Genomic DNA, 10,673 nt, shown 5'->3' on the forward strand with positions numbered 1-10,673 from the left:
ATCTCACAAGTTCTCATAGCTTTATAATTTTTTTTAGCATGAGAGTGGGCTACAATTCTTTGTTATTGCTCTTTTATATAAGTAAGTTGTTTTCATCATAATGTAAAACTACAAAGTGGACTCCTATAGTCCTATTAATTGTTGATCTGACATATCAACATCATAGAATGTTGCAATATTGAAATGCACGATGCCCACATATCTTAGTGAGGAAATCTTGTTGAGGATCCTCAATATTATGAAACTTCTCTATGCAAGAAAAAAATTGTTCCATTACCACCACAGAAGTGAGTTATCTCCAATTAATTAGGTGAGGTGACTGCTATTACATTTCTTGTCTATTGCCTAAGAAGGCGAATACGTTCGCCAGTGGTTGCATTTTTGTTTAAGGGTTTTTTTTATTAATTGTCCCGCAACCTGTTCATTGGTGGACTAAGTGGCTTTGTAAAATATAATTAGTCTATTCTTCAAAGAAGTGTATGACATGTTGATATACATGGACATAGTAGCCTTTCAAATGAAATGGCAATTAACGACACCATATACTGGAGTGCTTGGAATGTGATTAATAGCTTGATTGTTGCTACACATTTATTTTTTAAGTATCTGAAAACTCAAGATGTGCTAATAAGGACTTGATCCACATCATCTCACAAGTTCTCATAGCTTTATAATTTTTTTTAGCATGAGAGTGGGCTACAATTCTTTGTTATTGCTCTTTTATATAAGTAAGTTGTTTTCATCATAATGTAAAACTACAAAGTGGACTCCTATAGTCCTATTAATTGTTGATCTGACATATCAACATCATAGAATGTTGCAATATTGAAATGCACGATGCCCACATATCTTAGTGAGGAAATCTTGTTGAGGATCCTCAATATTATGAAACTTCTCTATGCAAGAAAAAAATTGTTCCATTACCACCACAGAAGTGAGTTATCTCCAATTAATTAGGTGAGGTGACTGCTATTACATTTCTTGTCTATTGCCTAAGAAGGCGAATACGTTCGCCAGTGGTTGCATTTTTGTTTAAGGGTTTTTTTTATTAATTGTCCCGCAACCTGTTCATTGGTGGACTAAGTGGCTTTGTAAAATATAATTAGTCTATTATTCAAAGAAGTGTATGACATGTTGATATACTTGGACAAAGTAGCCTTTCAAATGAAATGGCAATTAACGACACCATATACTGGAGTGCTTGAATGTGATTAATAGCTTGATTGTTGCTACACATTTATTTTTTAAGTATCTGAAAACTCAAGATGTGCTAATAAGGACTTGATCCACATCATCTCACAAGTTCTCATAGCTTTATAATTTTTTTTAGCATGAGAGTGGGCTACAATTCTTTGTTATTGCTCTTTTATATAAGTAAGTTATTTTCATCATAATGTAAAACTACAAAGTGAACTCCTATAGTCCTATTAATTGTTGATCTGACATATCAACATCATAGAATGTTGCAATATTGAAATGCACGATGCCCACATATCTTAGTGAGGAAATCTTGTTAAGGATCCTCAATATTATGAAACTTCTCTATGCAAGAAAAAAATTGTTCCATTACCACCACAGAAGTGAGTTATCTCCAGTTAATTAGGTGAGGTGACTGCTATTACATTTCTTGTCTATTGCCTAAGAAGGCGAATACGTTCGCCAGTGGTTGCATTTTTGTTTAAGGGTTTTTTTTATTAATAGTCCCGCAACCTGTTCATTGGTGGACTAAGTGCCTTGTAAAATATAATTAGTCTATTTTTCAAATAAGTGTATGACATGTTGATATACTTGGACATAGTAGCCTTTCAAATGAAATGACAATTAACGACACCATATACTGGAGTGCTTGGAATGTGATTAATAGCTTGATTGTTGCTACACATTTATTTTTTAAGTATCTGAAAACTCAAGATGTGCTAATAAGGACTTGATCCACATCATCTCACAAGTTCTCATAGCTTTATAATTTTTTTTAGCATGAGAGTGGGCTACAATTCTTTGTTATTGCTCTTTTATATAAGTAAGTTGTTTTCATCATAATGTAAAACTACAAAGTGGACTCCTATAGTCCTATTAATTGTTGATCTGACATATCAACATCATAGAATGTTGCAATATTGAAATGCACGATGCCCACATATCTTAGTGAGGAAATCTTGTTGAGGATCCTCAATATTATGAAACTTCTCTATGCAAGAAAAAAATTGTTCCATTACCACCACAGAAGTGAGTTATCTCCAATTAATTAGGTGAGGTGACTGCTATTACATTTCTTGTCTATTGCCTAAGAAGGCGAATACGTTCGCCAGTGGTTGCATTTTTGTTTAAGAGTTTTTTTTATTAATTGTCCCGCAACCTGTTCATTGGTGGACTAAGTGGCTTTGTAAAATATAATTATGTCTATTCTTCAAAGAAGTGTATGACATGTTGATATACATGGACATAGTAGCCTTTCAAATGAAATGGCAATTAACGACACCATATACTGGAGTGCTTGGAATGTGATTAATAGCTTGATTGTTGCTACACATTTATTTTTTAAGTATCTGAAAACTCAAGATGTGCTAATAAGGACTTGATCCACATCATCTCACAAGTTCTCATAGCTTTATAATTTTTTTTAGCATGAGAGTGGGCTACAATTCTTTGTTATTGCTCTTTTATATAAGTAAGTTGTTTTCATCATAATGTAAAACTACAAAGTGGACTCCTATAGTCCTATTAATTGTTGATCTGACATATCAACATCATAGAATGTTGCAATATTGAAATGCACGATGCCCACATATCTTATTGAGGAACTCTTGTTGAGGATCCTCAATATTATGAAACTTCTCTATGCAAGAAAAAAATTGTTCCATTACCACCATAGAAGTGAGTTATCTCCAGTTAATTAGGTGAGGTGACTGCTATTACATTTCTTGTCTATTGCCTAAGAAGGCGAATACGTTCGCCAGTGGTTGCATTTTTGTTTAAGGGTTTTTTTTATTAATTGTCCCGCAACCTGTTCATTGGTGGACTAAGTGGATTTGTAAAATATAATTAGTCTAATCTTCAAAGAAGTGTATGACATGTTGATATACTTGAACATAGTAGCCTTTCAAATGAAATGACAATTAACGACACCATATACTGGAGTGCTTGGAATGTGATTAATAGCTTGATTGTTGCTACACATTTATTTTTTAAGTATCTGAAAACTCAAGATGTGCTAATAAGGAATTGATCCACATCATCTCACAAGTTCTCGTAGCTTTATAATTTTTTTTAGCATGAGAGTGGGCTACAATTCTTTGTTATTGCTCTTTTATATAAGTAAGTTGTTTCATCATAATGTAAAACTACAAAGTGGACTCCTATAGTCCTATTAATTGTTGATCTGACATATCAACATCATAGAATGTTGCAATATTGAAATGGACGATGTCCACATATCTTAGTGAGGAAATCTTGTTGAGGATCCTCAATATTATGAAGCTTCTCTATGCAAGAAAAAAATTGCTCCATTACCACCACAGAAGTGAGTTATCTTCAGTTAATTAGTTGAGGTGACTGCTATTACATTTCTTGTCTATTGCCTAAGAAGGCGAATACGTTCGCCAGTGGTTGCATTTTTGTTTAAGGGTTTTTTTTTATTAATTATCCCGCAACATGTTCATTGGTGGACTAAGTGACTTTGTAAAATATAATTAGTCTATTATTCAAAGAAGTGTATGACATGTTGATATACTTGGACATAGTAGCCTTTCAAATGAAATGGCAATTAACGACACCATATACTGGAGTGCTTGGAATGTGATTAATAACTTGATTGTTGCTACACATTTATTTTTTAAGTATTTGAAAACTCAAGATGTGCTAATAAGGACTTAATCCACATCATCTCACAAGTTCTCATAGCTTTATAATTTTTTTTAGCATGAGAGTGGGCTACAATTCTTTGTTATTGCTCTTTTATATAAGTAAGTTATTTTCATCATAATGTAAAACTACAAAGTGGACTTCTATAGTCCTATTAATTGTTGATCTGACATATCAACATCATAGAATGTTGCAATATTGAAATGCACGATGCCCACATATCTTAGTGAGGAAATCTTGTTGAGGATCCTCAATATTATGAAACTTCTCTATGCAAGAAAAAAATTGTTCCATTACCACCACAGAAGTGAGTTATCTCCAGTTAATTAGGTGAGGTGACTGCTATTACATTTCTTGTCTATTGCCTAAGAAGGCGAATACGTTCGCCAGTGGTTGCATTTTTGTTTAAGGATTTTTTTTAATTAATTGTCCCGCAACCTGTTCATTGGTGGACTAAGTGGCTTTGTAAAATATAATTAGTCTATTATTCAAAGAAGTGTATGACATGTTGATATACTTGGACATAGTAGTCTTTCAAATGAAATGACAATTAACGACACCATATACTGGAGTGCTTGGAATGTGATTAATAGCTTGATTGTTGCTACACATTTATTTTTTAAGTATCTGAAAACTCAAGATGTGCTAATAAGGACTTGATCCACATCATCTCACAAGTTCTCATAGCTTTATAATTTTTTTTAGCATGAGAGTGGGCTACAATTCTTTGTTATTGATCTTTTATATATGTAAGTTGTTTTCATTAGAATGTAAAACTACAAAGTGGACTCCTATAGTCCTATTAATTGTTGATCTGACATATCAACATCATAGAATGTTGCAATATTGAAATGCATAATGTCTACATATTTTAGTGAGGAAATCTTGTTGAGGATCCTCAATATTATGAAGCTTCTCTATGCAATAAAAAAATTGCTCCATTACCACAACAGAAGTGAGTTATCTTCAGTTAATTAGGTGAGGTGACTGCTATTACATTTCTTATCTATTGCCTAAGAAGGCGAATACGTTCTCCAGTGGTTGCATTTTTGTTTAAGGGTTTTTTTTATTAATTGTACCGCAACCTGTTCATTGGTGGACTAAGTGGCTTTGTAAAATATAATTAGTCTATTTTTCAAAGAAGTGTATGACATGTTGATATACTTGGACATAGTAGCTTTTCAAATGAAATGGCAATTAACGACACCATATACTGGAGTGCTTGGAATGTGATTATTAACTTTATTTTTGCTACACATTTATTTTTTAAGTATCTGAAAACTCAAGATGTGCTAATAAGGACTTGATCCACATCATCACACAAGTTCTCATAGCTTTATAATTTTTTTTAGTATGAGAGTGGGCTACAATTCTTTGTTATTGCTCATTTATATAAGTAAGTTGTTTTGATCAGAATGTAAAACTACAAAGTGGACTCCTATAGTCCTATTAATTGTTGATCTGACATATCAACATCATAGAATGTTGCAATATTGAAATGCACGATGTCCACATATCTTAGTGAGGAAATTTTGTTGAGGATCCTCAATATTATGAATCTTCTCTATGCAAGAAAAAAATTGCTCCATTACCATCACAGAAGTGAGTTATCTCCAGTTAATTAGGTGAGGTGACTGCTATTACATTTCTTGTCTATTGCCTAAGAAGGCGAATACGTTCGCCAGTGGTTGCATTTTTGTTTAAGGGTTTTTTTTTATTAATTGTCCCGCAACTTGTTCATTGGTGGACTAAGTGGCTTTGTAAAATATAATTAGTCTATTTTTCAAAGATGTGTATGATATGTTGATATACTTGGACATAGTAGCCTTTCAAATGAAATGACAATTAACGACACCATATACTGGAGTGTTTGGAATGTGATTAATAGCTTGATTGTTGCTACACATTTATTTTTTAAGTATCTGAAAACTCAAGATGTGCTAATAAGGACTTGATCCACATCATCTCACAAGTTCTCATAGCTTTATAATTTTTTTTAGCATGAGAGTGGGCTACAATTCTTTGTTATTGCTCTTTTATATAAGTAAGTTATTTCATCATAATGTAAAACTACAAAGTGGACTCCTATAGTCCTATTAATTGTTGATCTGACATATCAACATCATAGAATGTTGCAATATTGAAATGCACGATGTACACATATCTTAGTGAGGAAATCTTGTTGAGGATTCTCAATATTATGAAACTTCTCTATACAAGAAAAAAATTGCTCCATTACCACCACAGAAGTGAGTTATCTCCAGTTAATTAGGTGAGGTGACTGCTATTACATTTCTAGTCTATTGCCTAAGAAGGCGAATACGTTCGCCAGTGGTTGCATTTTTGTTTAAGGGTTTTTTTTATTAATTGTCCTGTAACCTGTTCATTGGTGGACTAAGTGGCTTTGTAAAATATAATTAGTCTATTCTTCAAAGAAGTGTATGACATGTTGATATACTTGGACATAGTAGCCTTTCAAATGAAATGACAATTAACGACACCATATACTGGAGTGCTTGGAATGTGATTAATAGCTTGATTGTTGCTTCACATTTATTTTTTAAGTATCTGAAAACTCAAGATGTGCTAATAAGGACTTGATCCACATCATCTCACAAGTTCTCATAGCTTTATAATTTTTTTTAGCATGAGAGTGGGCTACAATTCTTTGTTATTGCTCTTTTATATAAGTAAGTTGTTTTCATCATAATGTAAAACTACAAAGTGGACTCCTATAGTCCTATTAATTGTTGATCTGACATATCAACATCATAGAATGTTGCAATATTGAAATGGACGATGTCCACATATCTTAGTGAGGAAATCTTGTTGAGGATCCTCAATATTATGAAACTTCTCTATGCAAGAAAAAAATTGTTCCATTACCACCACAGAAGTGAGTTATCTTCAGTTAATTAGTTGAGGTGACTGCTATTACATTTCTTGTCTATTGTCTAAGAAGGCGAATACGTTCGCCAGTGGTTGCATTTTTGTTTAAGGGTTTTTTTTTATTAATTGTCCCGCAACCTGTTCATTGGTGGACTAAGTGGCTTTGTAAAATATAATTAGTCTATTCTTCAAAGAAGTGTATGACATATTGATATACTTGGACATAGTAGCCTTTCAAATGAAATGACAATTAACGACACCATATACTGGAGTGCTTGGAATGTGATTAATAGCTTGATTGTTTCTACACATTTATTTTTTAAGTATCTGAAAACTCAAGATGTGCTAATAAGGACTTGATCCACATCATCTCACAAGTTCTCATAGCTTTATAATTTTTTTTAGCATGAGAGTGGGCTACAATTCTTTGTTATTGCTCTTTTATATAAGTAAGTTGTTTTCATCATAATGTAAAACTACAAAGTGGACTCCTATAGTCCTATTAATTGTTGATCTGACATATCAACGTCATAGAATGTTGCAATATTGAAATGCACGATGTCCACATATTTTAGTGAGGAAATCTTGTTGAGGATCCTCAATATTATGAAGCTTCTCTATGCAAGAAAAAAATTACTCCATTACCACCACAGAAGTGAGTTATCTTCAGTTAATTAGGTGAGGTGACTGCTATTACATTTCTAGTCTATTGCCTAAGAAGGCGAATACGTTCGCCAGTGGTTGCATTTTTGTTTAAGGGTTTTTTTTATTAATTGTACCGCAACCTGTTCATTGGTGGACTAAGTGGCTTTGTAAAATATAATTAGTCTATTCTTCAAAGAAGTGTATGACATGTTGATATACTTGGACATAGTAGTCTTTCAAATGAAATGGCAATTAACGACACCATATACTGGAGTGCTTGGAATGTGATTAATAGCTTGATTATTGCTACACATTTATTTTTTAAGGATCTGAAAACTCAAGATGTGCTAATAAGGACTTGATCCACATCATCTCACAAGTTCTCATAGCTTTATAATTTTTTTTAGCATGAGAGTGGGCTACAATTCTTTGTTATTGCTCTTTTATATAAGTAAGTTGTTTTCATCAGAATATAAAACTACAAAGTGGACTCCTATAGGCCTATTAATTGTTGATCTGACATATCAAAATCATAAAATGTTGCAATATTGAAATGCACGATGTCCACATATCTTAGTGAGGAAATCTTGTTGAGGATCCTCAATATTATGAAGCTTCTCTATGCAAGAAAAAAATTGCTCCATTACTACCACAGAAGTGAGTTATCTTCAGTTAATTAGGTGAGGTGACTGCTATTACATTTCTTATCTATTGCATTTCTTCTCATGACCGGTGGTTGCATTTCTTGTGATCCGGCTAGAAGTGGTTTTCATAATTTTTTTATCAATGTTCATTGTTGTGACATTCTTACAGATTTATGTTGTTTTTAGGGATTTTTTTCTTACTTGTTTGAATTATTTTGCAACCAACCCAATTTATCTATGTTCAGCTTTGTTCTTATTTTATGTTTAAAACAGTTTGAATTGATTAATTATTCTCATGGAACAGGGAAAATACCATGATGAGCAGATGGATCATTTTCTGATTTGGACGACGACCCTCGGTGATTCCAGCCATCATTCGCCCAGCGATTTCGGCCGGTATCTGTCCGGCGATTCCAGCTAGGGTTCATCCAACTACCAACATCTGTCCAACAATTCTGGCACGCCATTACAATGAAAAAGTTTACAATATTTTGGAAAATGCTAGGCACACAGGGATTTTGGATAAAGATGATCCAACGATTGGGATAGGAAGACTTATCATTCCAGCGACCAAAACAGAGCCTATATTGACAAGTATATATTTACAAATGCAGATAAAAGCACCTCAATGGATTACAAAATGTTGCCACCTAGCATTAAGTGATCAAATCACTGTTGCTTCACTAGAAATAAGCACGATATCTATTATCAAATTCAGTTATTATTATTATTATATATATAACATTTTATTTGAATTCATGCAGCTTGTCAATGGATGCAAGACAAAATCATAGATTTTACATTACAGATAAAAAAACAAGTAAATAAATTTATTAATATATCAATTATTTTTTTATTAAAATTTATTAATCTATTTTTTGTTTTGTTTGTTTAAATAGGGAGATTAGAGAATATCTTGAATTACCATCGTACAAACGAGTGGTTGTGAAAGAAACTATAAGAGCTGTTGTAAAAAATTATACTTGTCGGCACCACCTGAAGGACATGGCACCAATTCAGCGGACTCCAACATATTTCCTAGAGATTTTAGAGTCTATCAGTCGCAAACTCTGAAGTTTATGGCTTATCACAGTACTCTGCTTGGATTGATCTTTTGTCTTTCTACTAGGTTCCTTTAAATCAGTTAGCTCTGAATTCCTTTTATATTTTGACCGATACTATAATGGTTTTTGAATATCTGAATGTCGTAGTCGAATTCTGTACTTCATCTTTTTATCGACCACATCCTGGAGTCTCCTCAAGTGGAGATATCTGTCCAAATTTAATACAAGTCAAAAGGTCGCTGAAGTGATCAAGCGAATCTTCTCTGATGGTCGCTTTATGTTCTTTTCTTTCACTATCAGTCCATACCAAGTACCAACGTGGTTCTCTTGCCATCATCCCATTAATGTAGCAGCCCAAAAAGTTTATCCCACTGGGTCCTCCTCGTCTAGACCCTTCACCTCCCTACATTCCGCTCATGCCCTAAATTATAACACCTCCTGATGCCTTATAAGCCCCAACTATACTCTCGAGCGCCCAGTCACTTGTATGCACCCCGATCCTTGGGTTCAAGGCCAAATACTAAGTGCCTAGGCATATCAGTCCGGGAAGAAAGAGTCACTCGAGTCCTTAGGAGGTAATCCTACTACTATTTTTATGATAGTCGAAAACTATGACTAGAATTTAGGAGGTCTGAACCCACTACTATTCTTCTGGTAATCGAGATCTAAGACTAGGATTTGAGAGACCCAAACCCGCTACACTATCCTTTGGTAGTCAAAACTCGAGAGTAGTATTTGAGAAGCAAGAATTCACTACTATTCTTATGATAGTTAAAAAAACAATAAAAAGTCAGACAAAATAAGAAGAATAGAGTTGACCACTATAACTGTGCATGGCCGGAATGACATAATTGGATCCACACCAGATCCATATAAGATACCCTATCTATCTCGTGATTGAAACAACATGTATTTATATTGATTAAAATCAAAAACTAAAAAATATAAAAATGACTTAAAGAAGTTCTAAGAAGCTTAGTAGAATAGCCAGTACCTAAATTAACATTCTGAGCAAGAAAATAATAATAGCTAACTTCATCTTCTATTTCTTAACCTTACAAAGAGATAAGATTGAACAATTTTGTACGGTGTTTCTTTTTAATATTTCGTGATTAATTATATGAATGCCAGAATATTTTCTTACTTATAATGCTGCCTACCATCCATTTGCTGCCAAGAAGACGAAAGCATATAAAAAAACAAAGATTAAGCTGTAGAAAATTAAAATTTTGAACAATGATAGGTAGTCAAAAAGTCATATTCGTATTATCATTTGTATTTGTATATAAGAATATTATAATCACAACAAGTTATCAATTTATCCACTTTTTCTGTGTGTTTGACTACAAATATGATACAAACATTTTATTCACTAATGTAATGTGAGTCGTCGTAACAATTTTTATAATCAACCTCAGTTATAGAATGGGTGAAGGGGAAACATGTGGACGAAGTGCTGTCATTGTATTACAAGTAAGTGTACCATTCAAATAATTGTTAATATACAAGATCTTTCCATCATAATTAAGATGTTGAACAGCCAAGAACACTTCACTAATATTTTAAGCAT

Source organism: Zingiber officinale, chromosome 2B (assembly GCF_018446385.1).
Source record: "Zingiber officinale cultivar Zhangliang chromosome 2B, Zo_v1.1, whole genome shotgun sequence".
NCBI classification, from domain to species: domain Eukaryota; kingdom Viridiplantae; phylum Streptophyta; class Magnoliopsida; order Zingiberales; family Zingiberaceae; genus Zingiber; species Zingiber officinale.